Source organism: Lactuca serriola, chromosome 7 (genome assembly GCF_051521515.1).
Source record: "Lactuca serriola cultivar US96UC23 chromosome 7, Lser_US96UC23_V15, whole genome shotgun sequence".
Taxonomy (NCBI): Eukaryota; Viridiplantae; Streptophyta; class Magnoliopsida; order Asterales; family Asteraceae; genus Lactuca; species Lactuca serriola.
Window position 1 is genome coordinate 15723861 of NC_136414.1, and position 23185 is coordinate 15747045.

The following is a 23185-nucleotide window of genomic DNA, read 5'->3' on the forward strand; positions in this document are numbered from 1 at the left end:
AGATATTTAAAAATAAGATGGCGTTTCAGCATTTTTAAATTAAAGACAGAAAAAATCACATACTTGACTTAATTTCTCAATACATGTTCTAATACAAAGAAAATTGCATATACTCAAATTACCCACCAAACCTACACCATCTTTTGATTATGTTAATATTAGTAAATAGTAATTAAGTTCTTTTTATTGTCATGGTAAAATAATTTATTTATTGAAAATTATACAATTCAAGTTTTATTTTTATTCCTCTTACCTTAAACTTAAATTGTTCTATTTCCAATAAAAACTATTTTTTATCGTTGCATACATAGCATGTAAAATATAAAAAAGAAATTATGATTTCTCTTTTTCTTTTATAATAATTTTAGAAGCTTCGTTCGCATAGACATTATATATGACTTCTTGTTATATGTTCCCTCCTTTTTAACCTCAATAAGCATTATAAAACAAACTTACCAGTCCAATGCCCGACCTGTTTCCACTTTTAATAAGTAATGATATCTTAAGTCCATGACATTGTGTCCAATAATCTCTCTTAGTCTTGAATTTCTACAATAATTACATATGCACTACATTGGTTTACAAATTTAAATAATATAGAAATTAAAGAGACTGGCAGCATGCTTGCATCCATAGGCAACGATATTAACTTTCTTTCCGCCTCAATATGAACCTGATATAACATGCACGTATAAAAATTAAAAACCACAATATAACACTTGAAAGGATATAAATTCCATTACTTTTCTTATTTGTTAAAAGGCCAAAATACCCCTGTTTAAAAGAAATATGAATTGTGCAAAGAAAAATAAAGAAATCATGTTTGCTCTATTATTGTTGCTAATAAACCACCATTCCACTGATCTGTATCTAAACAAACTTTTTATAAAACAAAGTAGAATCATCTTAAACAAAGCAATATCATCTAAACATAACTAAATGTGTGGCCATAAAAGATAAAAATGTAAATAAACATACCTTGAGTTTATGAAGTACGTGCAACTTCAAATTGCCTCTGTAGACACTCATAATTCATTTTATAGCCTAACTAATAAACCTTTCTGTTGCCATAATTTTGCAGACTCTGAAAGTTTCAAAACAGATTCAGCCGCCCCATTGGGATCTCCTTCAAACAATAATAAACTATGGCTGACCCACACCCATCAATATTATTGGCTATTTCACCTTTTATGAATTTGAAATTTATAAATTAAATCAAAGTGAAAATATAAAACTAAAGAAATCTAAAACCGAAATTATAATATACATTTTTCATTACAACGGGTAGATGTTTCAAATTACAATGCTACAACAGGAAGACATGAAAGAAGGATGCAATACTAAAAAAATAAATGAATGTACATTGCCATTTTTTGCATTTGAAAGAAATATTTTAACACAAAACAGGCAAAAAATGATCCAAAAATGCAGAATGTAACTTATGGGAGGGGGTTTACCAGATAATCAGCTTCAATGCTATCTCATCTGAAAATAAAGCACTTAACAATTTCATGCACGGATGCACATTTTAATCAATCTCATATTAAAAGGTTTACAACTACAAAATATGATCTGATTCTCAGAAACCCAACAAAAAAAAAAAGAATCAGTATAAAAACTTATTAATTGTTTTACATTCCAATACACAGAGGAAATACATAAGATTTAAAGTCATTGAGAACCAAAAACTCATCATTCATCAAATATTTTAAGTATGTTAGTGATGAATTAAACCAAATTTACCAGAATATGCTCTATTGATAAAAATCAGATGCAAAACCTGCCACTATTTAAATGTTAGTCAAACATGCAAATAACTCACTTTGTTCTTGAGCTTGATCTACACCTGGATTATAAAAGAGCTACCATTAGCTAAAAAACGTAGCACTATAAACACTCCATATTAGTTTTCAACCAAGTATTATTCTCATTACACCCCCTGTTATCAAATGCAATATCAAATTTCATTTTATCAATTAATTAAATACCAACCTTTCCCACTAATGGATTAATGATCATAAACCCACCATACATTATAATAATATCAAGATTAGAAAGAGTGGGGAGAGAAAAAGTAGGTCGCACATCCATTTTAAAGTGAAAGTATCAGCAGTCATCATTAATTCTTGCTTCAAGTTTTCTGCTTTTATTGGGGGTTATTTTTCAAATGTTTCAAAGTACAACTTACATCTCCACCCAAATCCCAACACCTTGGAATCTACAGCTTAGAAGAAAACAATTTTTCTTGGAACATTCATAATCATTTCTACCGAGCATTTTATCAAACACCTGCTATGCATACCATTAAGCACCAATACTACTACATCAATTGCTTGTTGCTACATAAAAAAGCAACTTGATTTCATGAGACGTGATTTGATTTTACAAATGAACTCTTCATCGGATACGAACCAACAAAGACACGAAATCTATATGATGAGTCCGTCGGGTGCGGGAATAATCCCTTCCAATTCTGGTGAGGATTGGTTCGAGATCAAAGTAAAAACTTTAGTTTTATTTTAGTTCATAGAACCAACAAAAATGGAGTCGGAAATCTGATGCAATAAAGGAAATCACATAAGTAATGGGAAAGAGGAGCTATTACCTTGTATTTATGGAAAACATCAGCGGCTCAGTTAAACCAAACATTTGGAGATCGCTTACTTCCATCTCAAACACAATAAATTAAGAAGCAAAAATAGAAGATTGACAAAAAAAAAATCGAACACATGATACATCGTCTAAACACCAAAAAAAAACACACGAAAATCAAAACTTATTTACATGATGTTTCGATCCATAAATCAAAATAAAAAAATAAAAATAAAGAAATCGGTGAGGTCATCCATCCTTGGTGTTTCAATTATAGGAAAGAAAATGGAGTGACATGGGAGAAGGGGGGACGAAAGATGTGAGAAAAATTGTTATTTTACAAGAGGGTGAAGCAGATGTTTATTTTGTAGCTTTGAAGAGTAGAGATGGAGATCGGACTTTAGCGCGAGAAAAAGGAGAAGAGATCCAAAGGAGTATATGAGATTTTGAAATTGTAACGGGGATGCTTATCTAACTCAAGGAATAAGAATTGCTGATTTAACGGGATTGAATTTAAATATATGATTTAAGTTGTTGGAAGCTGCCGTAAATAATGATACAAATTTAAAGTCTAAATAGTAATTTAAACAACTACCGAGGAGATTCCAGAACTGACTTAGACTAATTTTGGAAATATTAATTAAAAGTGTGAAGGGTATAAAGGTAAAATCATTTTTGGCTGAAAATCAATGTGGAAGAAGCATGTGGAGAAAAAGATTCTTTTATTTTATATACTAGGTTAATACCCGTGGAAACTACGGATAAAAATAAAAAACACTATTGATAAATTTAAATCATAATTACAAACAAATTTTCAGGGGACATATGATATACACGTTTGCCATGTGTATATCACATACTATTTGTTGGTCTCTACTTTCTACCATATCTACTTTTTTTTTTTTTTTTACTATGTGGGTCTTATGAAATAACCAATAATCAAATATGTTGAATCAGATAACATAGGATCTAATTTCATGACAAACTCAAATAAATACAGAAAAGTGTTCAACGACGATTATATATGGATAAACCCTTTTTTATTGTTCATTTACATGGTTCAAAGAAATAAACGTGGGACCTAGTAATAAAATAATGACTGAAAGTGTAGTAAGAACATGAAGCTAAAGCCATTAAAGCAACAGCAAGGGAAAGCTCTCTAAGATGTCCAACGGACATCACATAAATGGTCTTCAAAGTGTATTGCAATAAACTCACCACACAAAGTGGCCCTGCTATTTTCAGTTTTTTCAGTTCTATTATCCAATATTGAGATGCAACAATGCTCCATTTTATCGTAACCCATCTACATCTTCTAATTCTTCCCCCTAAGTTGATATGATCACAAGTTCTTGAACTTGGAACAATAAGAGGAACCTCAAGAATATTTCTTGGGTTCACTTCATCTATGGCTATACACTCTCTTTTTCTTTAGTCCTTTTAAGAAAGTAGTCAGAAATTGCATTTATGGATGCCACGCTAATAGCTTGTCATACGATCAAACACATAATTAGCGTTTAAATCAATACAAAACCAAATAGTTAAGGGGAATCTACTTACTTAAATTGGCAGTTAGACCTTGAAATAACAATTATCTCCATCTGTTTGATCCTATACAACCAACACCTTGTTGCCTCAACTTATTTACGTTTTCAAATTGATTTCTTTTGTAGTTATTCTAATTGATACAACAGCCATATCAAACAGATTAGAACCTGAAAAATAGCAAGGAGAATATGAAATAGATTAGCTTATAAACACAATAATTCGATGGTTTTTTCTAATTATTAGGCATCTGAATTCATTTCGTTTAGGGCTTTAGCCTTTACACGAAGTAAAAATACACATCACAAAATTTATTAAATGTCGCAAATCTACCTATAAAATATGATAACTCAATACTAAAAAATGTCATTAAAATAGTAGTCCTTAGAAAACAACTATAAAAAATCAAAACACATACCAATACAGGAGAATGTTCTTCCATGTATTAGAAAAGTCAATGTGACCACTTGTTTCCTATTAACATAAAAGATCTTCGTGATGGCCCAAAATTTCTAAATGATTTAGAAATCAAAAAATTATCAGATTAACTTAAATAAATATATAAGGCTTATATTCATCTTTTGTAAAACGCCACTAATCTTCCAGAATGTGAAATTATAAAATCCTAACTCTAGAAGAAGACATGAAATCATTTTTTGACACATTTTGTCGAACACCTATGGTGCATTGTTTTACCGGTCTATGTTAAAAATGAAAAGATTTTCATTAATATGAAATAAAAGCCAATCATGCCAACATTTGTTATAAAACTTACACAATCAATACATCAAGATGGTTTTGTTTCTCACCAGTCAAATCACTTGGTGAAAAAAGAAGAATAAAACCTATGATATACCTGTAATCATATATCCAATGTTGAAGATGAAATCGTCAACCAATTTCAAACACAAAACACATATATAATTTGAGATAGGGAATGATCTCTGGGTAATCAACATATAAAATCTCGAACTTGAGAAATTCAGAAAGGAATATATGAGAAATCAAAAGAAACTTTCTTCTTCATTTGAAGATGCAAAATCAAAATGGGTTTATCAAAAGGAATGCTGTAAAAACAGTTTTTCAAAAAGGAGATTATATTGTTTGTTAATTTATACCGATATGGAATGCAAATTAAAATTGAATGTAGGAAGAATACATTATATTTTGATTTTTAAATACTATAATCATGGTAGGAAACTGTCAATTGTGCATACTTTAAAAATGATATTCTTTCTACATCGAGGCAATTTTCACTTCCCCAAAACACCAACATGCATAATTTTAGACCAATAAACATACCTAATTCCACCGGTGAATGAACCTCCTTTCAGTTCAATTCAGTTTTAACAAAGGGGATAAACATAAAAAGAGGGCACGCCACAACCTTTGAAAATGAAAAATGGAAAATGGTTGAGTTTGAGATATTAACCATGAGTACAAATCGAAGCATTGAGAGAAAATATGAACTGAGGGTTTGAGAACCAAAACTTACCTTCTGATCTGTCGTCGCTCCAAACCAAGCTTCAATTATGGTGTTGCAGAAAAATTAGTCAATCAAACCTAAGCTATATCGTTCCAACTTGAAGAGACATATTTTTGAGTCACGGTGGTAACAACGACGTATGGTGGTGAATGCTAGATTAAGATTTTTTTAAGGTTTAGCAAACTGTGAGAGATTTGAGGAGGTGGAACCGTAATTTGATGCTTGAATTATTGGGATTATGTTGTTTGAATTCAAATTCAGAAGACGAAATGTTGAGGGGTTTATAATAGGTTTCTGGGCAATTTAGGAAATTCACATAGAAATTATGGGCGGGAAAAGTCAATGGGAATGGAGCGAGCAATTGACACGTGGACTCTTAGGTAGTGTTTTATTATAATAGCGGATATATATATATATATATATATATATATATATATATATATATATATATATATATATAGAGAGAGAGAGAGAGAGAGAGGAAGGGAGGAGAAAGAGAGACTTTCAACTTCTTCGAGGAAGAGAAATGAATAAAAAACGAATTTGTAGGGCTGTCTTGGGCACCACTGGTAGTAGCAGAGGATGATCTCCAAATTCTACAGTTATTAAGCTGAAATAAAATCATGATGAATACGGTTGAGAAAAGGTGATCGAAAGTTAGTGACGATGGGGCAAATAGGTAGTGGTGTGTTGTCTTAGGCACAACTGGTAGTAGCAGAGGACGATCTCCAAATTCTATGGTTCGTCGGCCGATGTAAAATTGTGTAATCAATTATAGAAACAAAGGGGATCGAACAGAAAGCAACAGATAGAATAAGAAGAATGGTTGGCAACGAAAACGATGGCTTCCAGAAGTGGTTAGGGTCCGCGATATGTAGTTACTAGAGAAGACGTGAACTTGAAGGATTAAATGGTGGAAGGATTCAATTTTGGAAGTTTGTGTTTTGCTTCACGATTTCTTCTATAGGTTTTTACTCTTTCATTTGGCTTTTTGTAAGTTTTCTTCTTTTACGTTTTTCTTGCTTGTGCCTGATATTAATTGTGGGGTTGTTTGATGTTGGGACTGGGTTTTTCGTTGGGGTTTTGTTCGGATTTATGTGTGGCTTTTTGGTAATTAATGGTGTTAGGGTTTAATTTTAGAGTCGAATTTCCTTCTATGCCACCAACGCCTTTGGATTTTCGCCGCTTCCCAACTGACACCTTCTTTTTTCTTTATATGTGTTATCTACTTTCTCTTATTTTTGGTGATTGGGGATTGATGAGAATTTGAGAATTTATGCAAAGCTTGCAAGTTTCATAAATGTAACATTGCTTGATGGGTTCGGCGCATGTAAAGCTTCAGTTACAACTTTAGAGGTATCGAGCAAGAAATTACTTCTAAAGCTTAAGTTATGTATTAGAAACTTAGCTAATTCCATCCGTGTCTTCAATCTAGTGTTGAACATGATGAAATATATCATGAAACCGATGATGTTCTTATTCAGCTCGGTTGTGTAACTGTTTTTATGTAACGTCCGCGTTTCTGGCTAAGCATTATTATGGTGATATAATAGTTAGCGTCAACAGTTGTAACTTATTTGATGTAACGAAGAAAAATTATTTGAGTATTATGTGATTTACATGTAAATTATATGCAATATACGTGCTTATAACGATATATTAAAATAGGAATAAAATACGTGTCTAAAATAAAATAATAATTAGAGCCAATATCTTTGGATAAAGTTGAAGTATTCATAACAAGGATTCCGGAGATATAAAGAACACTAAAATCCGACTTATAACAAAGAAGTTATGACTCGTCGAAGTTTTGCGATTAAATCAGCACGGCTCCGCGTATCGTAAAAAGTAAATTTTTGACGAAATACTTTTTAGTCTTCGCAATCTAAACAAAAGTCTTAGTAAACGTTAAACCGAGAACGTGCATATAGAGAACGTCCAAATCTAACTTCGTTAGAGGACGTTAAGATTTTTCTAAAATCAACGAAACAATATAGAGCGCATAAATCGAATTTTAGATCCGTCGATTTTTAGCCAACACAATCCAAATGAGAATTGAAGATCTCGTCAATAAGAGCTCAACGATATAAAAACAGTCGAAAACGGACGTCGGATGACAAAGTTATGAATTTGTAACAGACTTTAACTGTTTAAGCTTGTTAAAATATAACTTTAAAATGAATTCAAAATTAGCCAACAGAGTCTAAACAAAAGTTGTAGATCACGTCGATAGCTACACGTGGATATACAGAACGTCAAAAACGGAGCTAGTATGCAAAAGTTATGTATTTTACAAGATAATTTTCGGATTAACCAGGAAGCGACACATGACATGATCTAAGACCAGACCTTCTTCCCCATGGCTTGCCACCAGATGGTGACACGTGGCACATTACACCTAGCATATGGCCCTTTTACAGCCTATAAATATAAGTTGCAAATCATTGAATTTCTCACACCTTTCTATCCAACTCCCCCCCTTCCCACCCCCAAAGCCTCTATTCCTTTCTCTAGCACTTCCTAGGTGTTAGTAGCGAAGCCCCGGAGCGCCAGAAAGCCCCGAGACATAGAGCTTTCGGCTTCAAAGTTCTGATCACTTAGAGTCTGGTTTCTCGCTAAACCACCCGTAAGTTGAGTTATGCTTATCGTACTTTAAGTATAATTTATGTTTAAGTTCATTATCGTTATTATGAATCTATAAACAAAATTTATAAGAAATTCCAAGTCGTTATACTGATTGATCTACTTACGAGGATGATATCTAGGTTGAATTTAGTGTGGTATTTAAAGTGGGATTTCCAAACAGTATACTTTGTTTACCAAACGGACCCTACCTCCGATATGATCATACCTGGTTGTTCCTTACTTGATAGATCTTGAAGTAGACTTTGAATTAATGGTGAATTTAGACTAATAATTAGTCTCAATAAATATTAGACCACGACTTAGTGATAATTTTATTAGGTTACGTCAAAGGAAAATACAGTTGATAGAAGAGAAGCGTTGTCCGAATTTTGAATCGTTACTTTAACAAGTGAGTGCATAGTTACTTTCATCTTACATATAGATATGAAGTATTTAATATAAATTACATGCTATATTTTGCAACTATCTGTGTTCCTGATATCTATGTTGGCTGAACGATTTATACATGTTTTACTTGATTTAAACTGTATATGTATTTTATACCTATACATATGCTGGGTAAAGATTGGTAGATGAAAGATGATATAGATGATGAAAGATGAGATAAATGATGAGAGGCTTTGATTTTTAAAGATAATCCAGTTGTCTAGTAGAGTATAGATGACGACCACAAACTATTCTAGACAGTCGAGTGGAACGCTAGCTTGCTCGCAACCTGTAGCTGTTTTTGAACTACGTGTTCACCAGGTGTACTCCATCCCCCTCATGGTTGTCATATTGAAATATATTGCTGAGGAATCCCCTGAGCATTATTGCCTATCCTGAAGATAATCCTTAGGATAGGTCCCTTAAATTAGATGCTTTAGGGACATAAAGTGAGGATAACGGGAATGAATTGATTAAAATAAAGAATTTAATCATTGTGGGTTGAAAATCCTATGTGCTCACGAGGCTCCCAAGTCTGACTCACTTAGTTTCTTGTATTAGAGGTAGTGACACAAGAGCACATGTATGATGATCAGATGAGAGATTTATAGATTATAAGCCACTAGATAATAGATGTTGTAAGGTCTATGTTATCGGTGGAGTGTGTGTGGTTAACCGACACATCAATTAAGTGATAAATATTAAGGGTACCAAGTATATTTGCATGGTTATTCACACCTTGTTTTGTGATCCTCTGCATCCTAATCACAAAACTTGAGAGGGCACGATCGAGATTGAAACATGCCATTGAAAGTTCAATGAATCTCAAAAGATCTAGGAGTTTCAAATCCAATTAAAAACATAATAAATTACTTTGTTTTCATGGTGGAAATTGGTGAATCGTCATTATCCTACCTTCAAATATTATATAGCTTGGATAACGGCATCCCTCTTCCAAGTTAGAAAATATTGTGTTGGGTCCTAGACTTAATATTTCATATTGGTGTTATATTAAGGACTTTAAAATCAACTAACTTGAATTTCTCCTATTATAGATGTCTGGTTTAGACAACTATGATCTTCCCAAATCTCATACTTCTCTTCCTCCTCCTCCTCCAATTGTCCCCCCTAACCCAAAAGTTCAAAGTCACTCAAGCCCTGTTGGCAAACAAGGTCTATGTATGCTCACATCTTGGAGATGAGCACATATTGACAAGCCGGGAGAGTTGGGTGTCAAAGTCTTGAGAAAGTTGGTTGTTGACTTCAATCACTTTCTAAGTCACATAGTGAGTTCTTTAAGGACTACTATGTAACAGACTATGACATTACCCTTAATGATATTATCTATTTGTTTGGTGTTGCTGAATCAGCAACGATTTGGAGCACTGGTAAAGCAAATTTGATTAGAAGATCAACTTCCCAAACTACCATGGACATTGACAATGGTAACATTGGATATCCATAAAAGCTTTCTCTTCCCAATGGAAAGGGATTGGCCATAGTCAACTTGGTTGACCAAATGGTAAAGAGAAAGGCAAGTCTGAGATAGTCTAGTGTACCATTCCCAAAGGGTCCATATGGTTCTGTTGCTAAAGGAAGGGGCATTGGTTGCGAAGCTGCCCTAACTACCTGAAAGATCTGAGAGAAGATCAAGTCAAAAAGTTTGACTCTGCTTCAGGTAAGTCCAATATCTAACTCATTTAAGTTCCTTATTGATGATTCTTAATACAAAATGTGACTGGTTACATTTTGATGTCTGGTAGAATCAAGCAAAGGGAAGGAAACTTAAAGGAAGAGTATGTTAAATCTGATCGCGAAGATGGATTTCAATCACATGGTTCAAAGATCGGATTCTTGAGCTACTACTTAGGAGCTATGATAGATTGCTAGAAAATATGTAATAGCATAGCTTTCATTTAAAGTTACATTGTAAGGAAAAAGTTTTTCCGCATGTTATAAATAAATAAAATTTAGTTTTATTTTATTATATCTCCTTGCAATGACACTTAGGAAAAATTGATGTTTGTATGTTTTTAGCAATAATGGAAATATGAATTTGATTCTTTCATTTGTGTTAGTGTCTAAATTTACCAAATAAGGAAAGATTCTCCTCACTCAAGTTTTCAATTGGACCGAAACTTGGAATCATGCAAGTTGTATAGTATGATGAATGAGAATTTTCATCTTTGGATAATTAAGACTAATTCCTTGTTCACATGTATATGTGAATCAAGTGGAGGACAAAGGGATCGGGTACACTTGGTTGTGCACTGGTCAGGTCCACCACAAAAATATCAATAAGACTATTCGTCATGATTTACTAAAGTTTAGTAAATATGGTTATACTTACAAGTTTAAGTATAATTCTGAAGCATTGGAAAAGTTTCGATATATGGTAGAATGAATGGGAAGAATCAAATTAGGCAGAAAGATAAAAGTTTCTCTAATCTAGAAAGATGGGAGAGTACTTTAGTATCATGTTTTTTGATCATCTTAATGATTAAGAAACCATATCATAATTGGTCCTCTGAGGACATCTTAGTGCATTCTTATGGCTAAGAAGAGGAATCGCGAATTATTGAAATGGTTAAATCAAGAAGATGAGCTATGCTTCGTTCCAAAACAAGTATTAGAGTCATACTCCAAGATTTTAATTTGAGTGACACATCTGAAAGAAGGTTTATTAACACTTGTCAAATGTAAGAGTAAAATGTGTCCTACTCTTGTACATTTGAAATTGGTAAGTTGTGATGTTTTGGATAAAACAAAGACCAACTAAGGCCAATTGTGTGAAGTGTTTGTCTTGATAAAGAATTTGCACCATCTCTTCAATATTTGGCAATGGAGTCTTATATGTTAAGAGGACAGTGGGGGTCTTAAAGATCTTGAAAAAAATTCAAAATCTAGTCAAGAATAAAAACTTGTAGTTTATTACTAGCACACAACGTGAGGTTTATAACCTATCGTGTTGACATGTTCCTATTTCTATGCACATTCCAGTTAAAGTTGGCTTTGCATATGAGTTCTGAGATTTCTCAATTGGTTGCATAACAACTTGGAATCAATGGCAGGCCCTTGTGTTGCCAGGTGGCAAGAAGTTAAGACTGCACAAGTTCAATCCATATGAGTTTGGATTTGTCACTAACCTTGTCTTGTGATTATGGTTTTGACAAATTCACATGGATAGGAACACATACATCATAAAATCTAAGTGTCATAAGGTTTCTCTCCGATTCATGAAAATGATGGTGAAGAAATGCTCTCACTAAGTAGATTTTAGGTAGATACCAAGTGTGATATTTGCATTCTCAAAGTCGTTAGTGCAACGTGTGTGGTTAACCGGCACACTAACATAGACTTGTGAGAAATGGCAAAGGTATAAAAAAATTGAGACTATGATTACGACATCCCTTTTCATAGTTCTGAAATTGTTTTGACACACATGTGTGCTATCTAAGGAAAGGTGTATGATTTTGATAAAGTTTTATCAAAGCATTTCGTATCAAAAGTCTAAACTTTGGTAAGAAAGTCAATAAAGTATTGATTTCTAGAAATCCAGCTGATTTCTGAGTACATGTCAATGCTAGTGGGAGCATTAGTGTTATGCTAATAATCATCATGCTGCTGGGAGCATGATAATTATGATAAGTGTTGCAAGTTAACAATGTTAATTATAGAAAACAAAAGTTTCAATTGGGAAAAGTTTTTTGTTATAATTAAAGGAGAGGAAATTGTACTTCATTTCAATTCTAAAAGCTAAGATTGAGATTTTAATCATCTTTAGTCAAGGATACATATATATATATATATATATATATATATATATATATATATGAATTTTATGTTGGAATGGTTCAACTTAAGGGAATTATATTGCGTTCTCAAAATTCGATTATGACTACGACATCCCTCTTCATAGTCGAATTATGAAAACATGGCAAATAAAAATATTGTAGCAAAAGACTAGTCTAGAATCATGTATTTATGTGAGACATCATGAACCGTGTCCCATATGTTTCGGGTGTAGGATCGATGCATGTGCTATAATATTTATTCTTTCTAAATTTTTCCAAATGTGTGGTGGCATTAAGAGGGAAAAAGGTCTAGAATTGGATATGACTAAAATGATTAAGCAATTGTCGAGGAAAATCTAAGGTTTACCAAATATTGGTTGCTTAGGGACAATCGGAAGTATAGTGTTAATTTTGGAAGGACCATATTGATATATTCTGAAAAGAGGCAACTCTTGTTCAGAAGTGATAGTCAAAATAGGAATGATCCCATAGGTGGAAGTTATTCAATCTGTGTAAGATTAGAAAACTTAATGTAAGAAGGATGTTCAAAGTAATGTATTTTGAATATGAGACTTTGTTTCCATGGAGTTGATCTCCATTGATATACTCTGTAATGTTTGTTGACAAGTCGTTGTGACTTTGTGCATAATCATTCCAAGAGGATCGGTGCATATAAGTTTAAAATCTAACAGATTTTAGTAAATGGTAGGAATTTGAAATTCTTACATTTACGATAAGGATTTGGGAATGTGAAATGAGAATCATTGGAATTATGTTCAATCGATCTATTTTACAAAGTAAAGATCATAGACAAACTTAGTGTGCATACTTGGTGTATGGCATAACTAATGTTTGGAAAAACATAGTGTGCATACTTGGTGTATGGCATGACTAGTGTTTAGAAAACATAGTGTACATGCTTGGAGCATGGGACAACTATTGTTTTAGTTGAAGTATAAAGTCGATAATTTGAAACAGTATGTAATGAATAATGTGTAATCAATATGGTGATAAATAAAAGGTGTTCTATTTATATTCATAAGTTCTGAGACCATATTGGATTCAATTATTCTTGTGTTTCACTTTACATGTTTTGACTTCCAGAACAACTAGGTCATTCTTCCTGAATGACTAAGTTATTCAAACCATCCACAGTCGTTCATATGTTGGAAGTAGATATGAATCAAGACTATCATGAAGTTGGCTTGTACATGTCTAAGATGTTGGACATAGCAAGAGTTGCTACAACACTCATGAATGCTCATAAGTTCTGAGTATTGGATTCAACCCACACTCATTTAACTCACTTCATGGATTTTATCACAAGTGATCATGAGACGATAATATCTTATATTCTTCAAACCTAGAGATATGAGTTGTTGCCTATGAGTTGATTGTACATTGGTTGTACGAAAACGCATCGGTAACTCGATGTTATAAAACGTGTCTTTGTGTATGATTCAACAAGTAGTAGAACAAGCATATGAGTCGAAGTTTATCCATTCCTTTTACCCTTGTAGGGATAAAAGCGATATTTGTGGGCCCCTCGATGATTTAGTGATGACACCCCGAAGTGCTTGGCCAAGCCTGGACTAATGTGATTTGTTCAATTAGTCGGTCGTCATAAATCGGAAATCAGGAAACAACAAATGGACAGAGAGAATGATTATAATCCATGTCTCAGTCCATATGATATCTAGAATGGAGGAATATAGGATCCCTTATCTAATGGACAAGTCATTGACTTGATCATAGTTCGATAGTGGCTTTAAGAGCTACGATTGCTAGTCGGGTTTTGGAGTTATACGCAATAACAGTTTTAGACTTATCCAAGTGGGAGACTGTTAGATTAGATGTCTAAGCCCATAACTATTATTGGTATGTATTCGACCCGAGAGTAGCATGGTCCATTTGGGTTGCACTTCACTGGAACAATTTATATGGATAATCTTTTTAGAATAGTATGTTTATGATTTATATTAATATATTATAAGTTCTAGTATATTAATATGGAATCATATTATTTAATTAGTGATCAAAATGAACTAATTAAATATGGACTCTTATATATATAGCATGGGCCAAGTTCATTTAGGTTGGGCTAAGCTTGCAGGGATAGTCCATGAAGTTTTTAACCCATGGATCATATGGAAATGAAAGGTCATGGGTATTAGGGTTTACATGGATGAAACTCTAATCCTCCATACTATATAAAGTGGTCCTTGGCACATGAAATGGCACTAGTGTGTAAGTAAACAAGAGTGGTCCGATTTCTAGTGTGCTTACCATTCTCTCAAGGTTTCCAAGGTGTTTTTGGTGATTTGTGATTCCACTTGAGGCTTCCACACTATTGGGGCTAAGCTCTTAAAGTTCAAGACTTCAAGCTACCTAAAAAGGTATGTTACCTAACTAGGATTTTGTAGTATAGTTGCTTCATATTATGCTAGTTAGGATAAAACCTTGGAATATTGAATATTTTCATGTATAATAGAGAAAACATAGATCCAAGGTTTATAGGGTTGCATGTACACGATAGGAGTGTTAGAATGCTCAAAACCCATCATACAGGTCATGTGCTTTCAGTAGTATGGGCCCAATACTACCTTCCACACCTACCTATACCTTTCCTCGATGCTTTACCTAATAACTCTAATTTGTACCAAGACCAAACCATATCCCACAAACTACCCCATACATCAATCTTAGGATGTCCTAATATTTGCTCTATTTATATCAATCAGACCAATCATAATAGGTTGCCTTTATGCATGCAAATTATACACAGAAAAGGATCAAATATACTTTCGAATAAAAGATTCTACCCTAGAACCACAACCAGGCAAGGAACAGGAAATAAGGCCAAATCAATCATTCTAAGGCTATAAGCTCCTAATCGTATATAATTTTAAAAGCATACACCTAGCAAGTTCCATATGATCATCAAAGCTCCAATATCATAATAACATGGCTAGCACATTAGGGAACTACTTACTTGGCTCGACTGATCACACATGTTGCACTCTCATCCCTTCCTTTCTTTCAAAAGCGTTTTATGTCATTTCTGAAAACAATTTTATCATTTCCTTAGTTTGAGTCCGGAGACACTCGAGAGTATACCCGAATCCCTCAAACCAAGGCTCTGATACCAACTTGTAATGACCCAATTTTCAAAGTACAATTTTCATTTTAGAATAAGCAAACATATTCTCATACATTAAGAAATCTAGTTATAATTGTTTTCAAAACATAAGTCAATACAACTTGTATTCCAAACATCAAAGTGTCCCATAAAGTGTATGCGAGAGAGTGCACGCCGCGCCATCACGCCTTGACTTTAGGATCTAAAGTACCTGAAACCATAAACAAATATGTAAGCACGAAGCTTAGTGAGTTCCCTAGAGCATACCCCACACAATCTACATACAATGTCAGTTATAAAAGCTACCTCTACCACATAACACATATCAATTAGCTATAAAGTTACCTCTACCACATAATGCATATCAATTAGCTATAAAAGCTACCTCTACCACATAATACATATCGGTTAGCTATAAAGCTATCTCTACCATTAGCCACAAATGCTATCTCAACCATTAGCCCTGAAGGCTATATCTACCACTAGCCATGAAGACTATCTCTACCATTAGCCCTGAAGGCTATCTCTACAACTAGCTGTAAAGCTATCTCTACCACAAATCAATGCATAACAATGCCACACACCTTTACATAGTAAGTATACCAACTATCATAAAATGGTCCAGCCTTGGTGCCTTAGACCCTTTGGTATGGTGAGAAGACTCGCCTCAAATGCAGAAGCTTCCTGAAGAAATCCTTAGCTGCTGCCCTGTCCACTTCCTGAACCATCAATACTGATCAATATACCCAAGTAGCAGTTGGGTCGTATACCATGATCCTTAATCCATGAATGGGGGTAAAATGACTATTCTACCCCTGGCCCAGTATGATCCAAAACTAAGGCCCGAATTCCAAAACAAAACCCAACACTAAGTAGGCTTTCCAAGCCCACTAATGGTCCACTAATGGCCCAATTTGCTCAATTAGGCCCAACCTCTCTAATGGGCCTTACCCTAAGCCCAAACATATTCATGGACCAAATCATCTGACTCCTAATGGCCCACTAAGGCCCAAAGACCTAAAATCCACTGCTTGGCCCAACTCGAGGCCCAAAATACTACAAGCCCAAAACTGATGAGTACGCGGGGCGTACTTCTATGTACGTTAAGCATACTAACTGAAGGTGGTGTATGCCACGCGTACCTGCATGTACGCCCAACGTACTCCTCTGTTAAGCTACTTTTCCATTAAGTGCTTAATACTCAGGATTTCAACATCAAACTTCAGATCTAAGTCCATTAAGATGTCTTTAGGCATAAAGTTGGCAACTTTATGCATTTGCATGCTTCATATGCTCCCAACAACCTATTAAGACCTTTCTAAGGTTCTTGATACATGCATGAGGTTAGAATACTCATCAAGATTGCATTTTTATGAAGTAGATAGACCAAAGGACCTCGGATATACTCTTCCTAAGCTCTGGAGTTGCTCAACTCCCAAGAGATAGTCCATAAGCTCATAAGAAACACCAAACAAGCCCTAACCTAGATCTCAAGCTATATAATAACAAGGTAGAAACTTTATGCCTTATGAGACTTGCAAATGAGCTGGAGAACCTGGATGCAAAAGCTCTTTCCTGATTAGTGAAACTCCAAGATGATCACTCCTCTTCAAGAACACTAAGATGCACTCCAAAGTGGCCTTGAAAGCTCACACTCTCACAATTAGGGTTAGGGTTTCGAAGAGGGGTTAAAGGATGAGAAGGAGGTTGACCCTAGAGGGTGTAATGTTCTTTATATAGTGTCACACCCTAAAAATTAGGGTTTAGTGACTCTAAGCGTACGATGGGCATACTCCTCTTACGTTGGGCGTACCCCAGCCTACGTTGGGCGTACTCTTGTGCTGGCCACCTTTAATGAATGGGATCTTCTTGTCATTAATTTTCATTAGGGTCTAAAATTGACAATAATTTCAAAGTGTCATAACTCCTTCATTCTAAGTCTGTTTCCGAGGAACTTTATATCCACAAAAAGGTGGCAGGAAGCCCTACGCTCCCATCGACACCTTCAAGCCTAAAACCTTCCGGATAAAACCCGGGACACATAAAAGACCGAATCGCCCCTACCCTTTGGCTTCCAAGACCCCGACCGAGTACTTTCAAATAGGGTGTTACATGGGGGATTATGAGAGAGGTTTAGGAGGAACCAAAATCGTTTATACTCTTCTTAGAATACTTGAGTATCGATTTTAGTGCTTAGGGGTTACATATATAATGTAGAATTCCAAGGGTCATTGTAAAACCTAATCCATTCAATTAGGATTTTGATCCAATAATTCATTTGGAATAACACGTCATGGACTCTCACATAAGCTTAGTCCACCACTAGTCAATCATGGATCATTAGCCCAAACTATATGTATCACTGATTTAGATAATCAGCCTCTGTTAATTTAATCAGTCTCTTTTGATCACTAAATTAACTCCAAATTAACTCTTGATCAATACCAATTAAATAATATGATTTCTAAATTAATATATTATTCTTATAATATATTAATAAATCACAAATAACCTTTTTCTCAAATATCCTTCCTATCAAATTGCTACAGTGAACGCAACCCAAATGGACCGTGCTACTATCGGGTCAAGTACATACCAATTATACTTATGGTCTTAGACACCTAATCCAACAGTCTCCCATTTGGATAATTCTATTAACTATAAATGCAAGTACGACTTCAAAAACCGACTAGCAATCGTATCTCTCAAACGCCGCTGTCAACACTGATCAATAACGCATCCTTTAGATAAAGGATCATATAATCATCTGTTCTTCAAGATGTCGTGTGGACAAAGACATGGAATGAATTCATACTCATGTTCAACAGTTTGTTTCCTGATATCTGATTTGTTTGACATAGAACTTAATTGAACACATCAATTGAGTCCTAACCGGTCCCATCACATAAGTCAAAACAAAATCATCGAGGGGCCCAAGATATCGCTTTTATTTCTCTTAGGATAAAAGGAACGGATAAACTTTGACTTATATGCTTGTACTAATTACTTGTTAAATTATACACAACAACACGTTTTATAACACCAAGTTACTGATGCGTTTACGCACTATCAATATACAACCAACTCGTAATCAACAACTCATATATCTTGGTTTGAAGATTATATGATATCATCGTTTCACAATCACTCGTGATAAAATTCCATGAAGTGATTCATGTGAGCGTGGGTTTAATCCAATACTCAAATCTTATTTTAGGATCACTCATGAACGTTGTAGCAAAATTTTGCTATGTCTAAACACCTCAGACAATCTACAAGCCAATTCAAGATAGTCTTGTTGGAATAGTGTCTAAGGTTGCAACTATATTAGGCAAGTATTTGACCCGGTTGTGCATTGTCCTTTTGGGTTGCCTTCACCATAGCAACTTGACAGGATGATTTATTATGAGAGAAAGAATATTATTAATATATTATGAGAATAATATAAGGAATAATAATATTGTTATTTGATTAATATAAGTCATAAATTAATTAGGAATTAATTTGGTGACTTTAAGAGATTAATTGAATAAAGGGGCATAAACTGTCAATTGTATGATAGTTGTACTTTGGGATATAATCCCTTATGGATAAGGGGTGGACAGTTTCTAGGGCTTAGGATAGACTTAGAATTCGTCCAAGGCTTATCATTAGGGTATTGGATTGCTTAGGGCCTAAGTTATCCAATTAGGGTTTAAGGGTGAAACCCTAGGAGCCTTACTAGTATAAATAGACCCTAAGGGTCAAGGGAAATCGGCACTTATGCTCTAGAAGAAACCCTGGACGATTCTTGATCCCCTCTCCTCTCTCTCAAATCATCCTCTTGCTAGTTGGTGTTTGTAAGCCATTAGAGGAGTGACAATTGTGACTCTAGAGCTCCAAGGACAAGAAGATCAAGCAAGTGATTCAAGGTAATCTTCTAATTCTGATTTCTTATTGTTATTATACTCTATTAGCCATTAGAAGTCTTGGATTCAATGCATGTTTAATTAAAGCAACCTAGATCCAAGCATTAGGGTTTGCATGTGCACATAGGAATGTTCATATGGCTAAAACCCATCAGTGGTATCGGAGCCTAGATTAATTTCTATTGAATTGATGCATTGGTTGCTTATTTGTTGCTTGCAAAATTCGAATTTTGTGTTTCTGCCTGGTGAACTCGACGAGTCCCATAGTGGACTCGGCGAGTCCATTGTGGTACTCGGCGAGTCCGAGCGTCAGAAAGAGCTAATTTAGGGATTTCTTGCTGTTTATCTTGTGGATACTTACCTTAATCATGCTAGGTCAATATAAATCCGATTTTATGATATATATGAGTATATTCTTGACATAATTGAAGATATTTATCAATTAATTAAATATTAATTTCCTTATATGATAATTGATTGATTATTTTAATTAAATTGGTAAATTGTTTTGCAAGAAATTATTAAATAAATCAAATATGGATAATTATGTGATTAAATGTTAATTTAGATTATTTGTTATTTGATCCCCTATGTTTTGAAAAGTTTAAAACTTGCCCTCAAGTTTTGAAATTTATGTTTTGTGATTAAAAGTTTAATTTAGACAATTTAAATTTCAAACCCTAGAATTTTACAAGTTTAAAATTCAACCCTATACTAATATGATATTACAAGATTAATATATATATATATATATATATATATATATATATATTTAATTAAAATGCTAGTCTTACTGTTAGTAGGCCTCATTCACGAAGCCGGTCTATAAGGTGGGTATAAGGTTGCTGCCTATAAAATGGCGCTTAATGGGTGTACACTCACATGCACCGCTTGCTTGATCGGTGGAGGGTCGTTAGCCGAACGGGTAGGATAGGGCAACCTCATCTTCTCATTAAAAGTATAATATGAATTACAAAGTAACTACATGTTTTTCAAAAAAATTCCCAATTCTAGTTACTTTAGGAAAAGTGAATTGATGCAATCCCATGAAATTACACTTTGCACCCTTGCTAAGAAGTTAGTGGAGCGTGTGTGGTTTACCGGCACACTAATTGGTTCTAAGCAAAGGTGGCAAAGGGTGATTCATTGTTTATCATAGTTCAGTGGAGCGTGGGTGGTTTACCGGCACATCGAATAGGTGAGTATTACAATAAAGGCACCGTGTAGATTTGCATGGTTATTCACACCCACTTTGTGATCCTCGGTATCCCAGTCACAAACGAGAAGGGCATATCGAGATTTAAACATGCCATTGAAAGGTTTCAATGAATCTCATCTAAACCTAGGAATTCTCAATACATTTAGAACTTCAAGTTATGTTTTCATGGTGGAGAATTAGTGAATCGTCATTCACTTACCTTCAAATTGTTTGCCTGTTAGATTACGACATCCCTTTTCTAATATGTAAATATTGTTGTTGGATCCTAGCCCTAATTTTTCTTATTGGGTGATAATTAGGGATTCAAATTCTAATCTATCTTTGTCCTTTCTATTTGTAGATGTCAAACGCGAACAACACTGCTGCTAGCTCGTTCACATTGATGAGCCTTTGTCAAAAGGTCACTTTCTATGGGACGAACTTTAGCGAATGGATAAGATACATTCGTACTATTGCTCGCTATGAGGACAAAGAGTATGTCCTCGATGAGAAGCTCGAGAAAATTAACCCTGAAATCGCTACTCCGGCTGAAATGACCGCTTTTGAAACTCACGAGTGAGATGCAACGAAGGTACATTGCATCATGATAGCCACTATGAACTCCGAATTCCAAAAGTCCTATGAGGACATGTATCCGTACGAAATGCACCAAGACTTGTTGGAGAGATACCACCAAAACGCGAGGCAGGAGCGTTACGAGATTTTCACTAACATGATCTCCGCCAAAATGGGTCATGGAGAATCTCTAACCGTGCACCTGCAAAAGATGCAAATGTATGTCGATCGTCTTCGCAAGTTGAATGTTGACTTTGGGGAAGACTTGGCGATCGACATGGTGCTTCACTCTTTGCCTCCGTGTTACAATCAATTTAGGATGACCTACCACATGAACAAAGAAGAGGTCACCCTAAGTAAGCTCTAAGGTCTCCTTAGGGTTGCTGAAAGCAACCTTAAGGACAAGTCTGTTGCACCCACTCCTAATCCACCCGCTGCTCCTGTTTTGGCCATTGGGCAAGGAAGAGGCAAGAAGAGGAAGGCTCCGTCTAAGAGCCACCGCAAGGGAAAGTCCCGAGATGTATCCTCTTCTAGTGGGACCAAAGTTGATCCCGCTAAGACTAACCCTAACCCTAAGGAGGCAGAGTGCCACCACTGCCACAAAATAGGGCATTGGAAGAGAAGCTGCCCAGACTACCTGCAAGCCATTAGGGAAGGAAAGATCAAGCCGTCTTTCGCAGGTATATACACAATTAAATCTAACGATTCATCTCATGCTATTTCTTGGGTCCTTGATACCGGGTGTGGTTACCACATTTGTTCTGAATTGTAAGGACTAAGAAGAAATAGGGATGTGGAGCATGGAAGAATAAATCTAATCATGGGGAACAGAAGATCGTCGCCTGTGACCAAGATTGGAGTGTATTCACTAGTGCTTAGGAATGGTTTATGTTTAGATTTGAACAATTGTTGCTATTCGCCAGAAATGGCAAGAAACATCATTTCATTTCATGGTTTGTTTAGACAAGGATTTAGATTTTCTTTTAATAATGAGAATGGTTCTATTTGTGCTTATCTAAATGGTGTCTTATATTTTGAAGCAATACCATGTAATGGAATTTATGAAACTGTTATGACTGTAGATAACCTAGGAAATGATGTTTTATGCATGGATTCTTCCAATGGTATGGATAAAGCATCCTTGTGTCATTGTCGTCTTGGACATGTCAACAAGAAGCGCATAGCTCAACTCCAAAAGGATGGAGTGTTGGAGTCATTCGACCTTAGGGAAGATGACACGTGCGAGTCTTGTTTGCTTGGAAAGATGACCAAGTCACCCTTTACTAGCACATGTGAAAGGGGTGAGGGTCTATTGGACCTCATACATACCGATGTATGTGGACCATTTAGATCAACCACAAAGGATGGGAACCGCTTCTATGTGACTTTTACCGATGACTATAGTAGATATGGGTATATCTACTTAATCAAGCAAAAGTCAGAAACGTTTGAAAAGTTTAAAGAGTTCAAGAATGAAGTGGAGAATCAATTAGGTAGGAAAATCAAGATGCTTCGATCCGATCGAGGAGGAGAGTACCTAAGTCTTGAATTCCACGACTATCTCAAGGAGTGTGGAATAGTTTCACAATTGACGCCACCTAGGACACCGCAGTTGAATGGTGTGGCAGAAAGGCGTAATCGAACCATGTTAGACATGGTCCGCTCTATGATGAGTCGTGCTTCACTACCTATCTCATTATGGGGGTATGCCTTAGAGACTGTCGCCCATATCCTTAACCGAGTCCCTACTAAGAAGGTTGCCAAAACACCTCACGAGATGTGGACAGGGAAAGCTCCCTCGTTAGCACATATCAAGGTTTGGGGTTGCGAGGCTTTCGTAAGACGAGATACTCATGACAAGCTCGAACCTCATAG

General features: G+C 35.1%; 2 long non-coding RNA genes across 2 annotated transcripts; both read right to left on the reverse strand.

Annotated features, from left to right (window-relative positions):
• Positions 1 to 452: 452 nt before the first annotated feature.
• On the reverse strand, positions 453 to 3247 carry LOC145062443 (uncharacterized). Its single transcript, XR_013687565.1, has 2 exons — positions 979 to 3247; positions 453 to 673 (listed from the first exon to the last, which is right to left on the reverse strand). It is a non-coding gene; the product is annotated as an uncharacterized LOC145062443 (long non-coding RNA).
• Positions 3248 to 4036: 789 nt separating this feature from the next.
• LOC145063119 (uncharacterized) lies at positions 4037 to 5858 on the reverse strand. Its single transcript, XR_013687845.1, has 3 exons — positions 5633 to 5858; positions 5440 to 5524; positions 4037 to 4307 (listed from the first exon to the last, which is right to left on the reverse strand). It is a non-coding gene; the product is annotated as an uncharacterized LOC145063119 (long non-coding RNA).
• Between the last annotated feature and the right edge of the window lie 17327 nt (positions 5859 to 23185).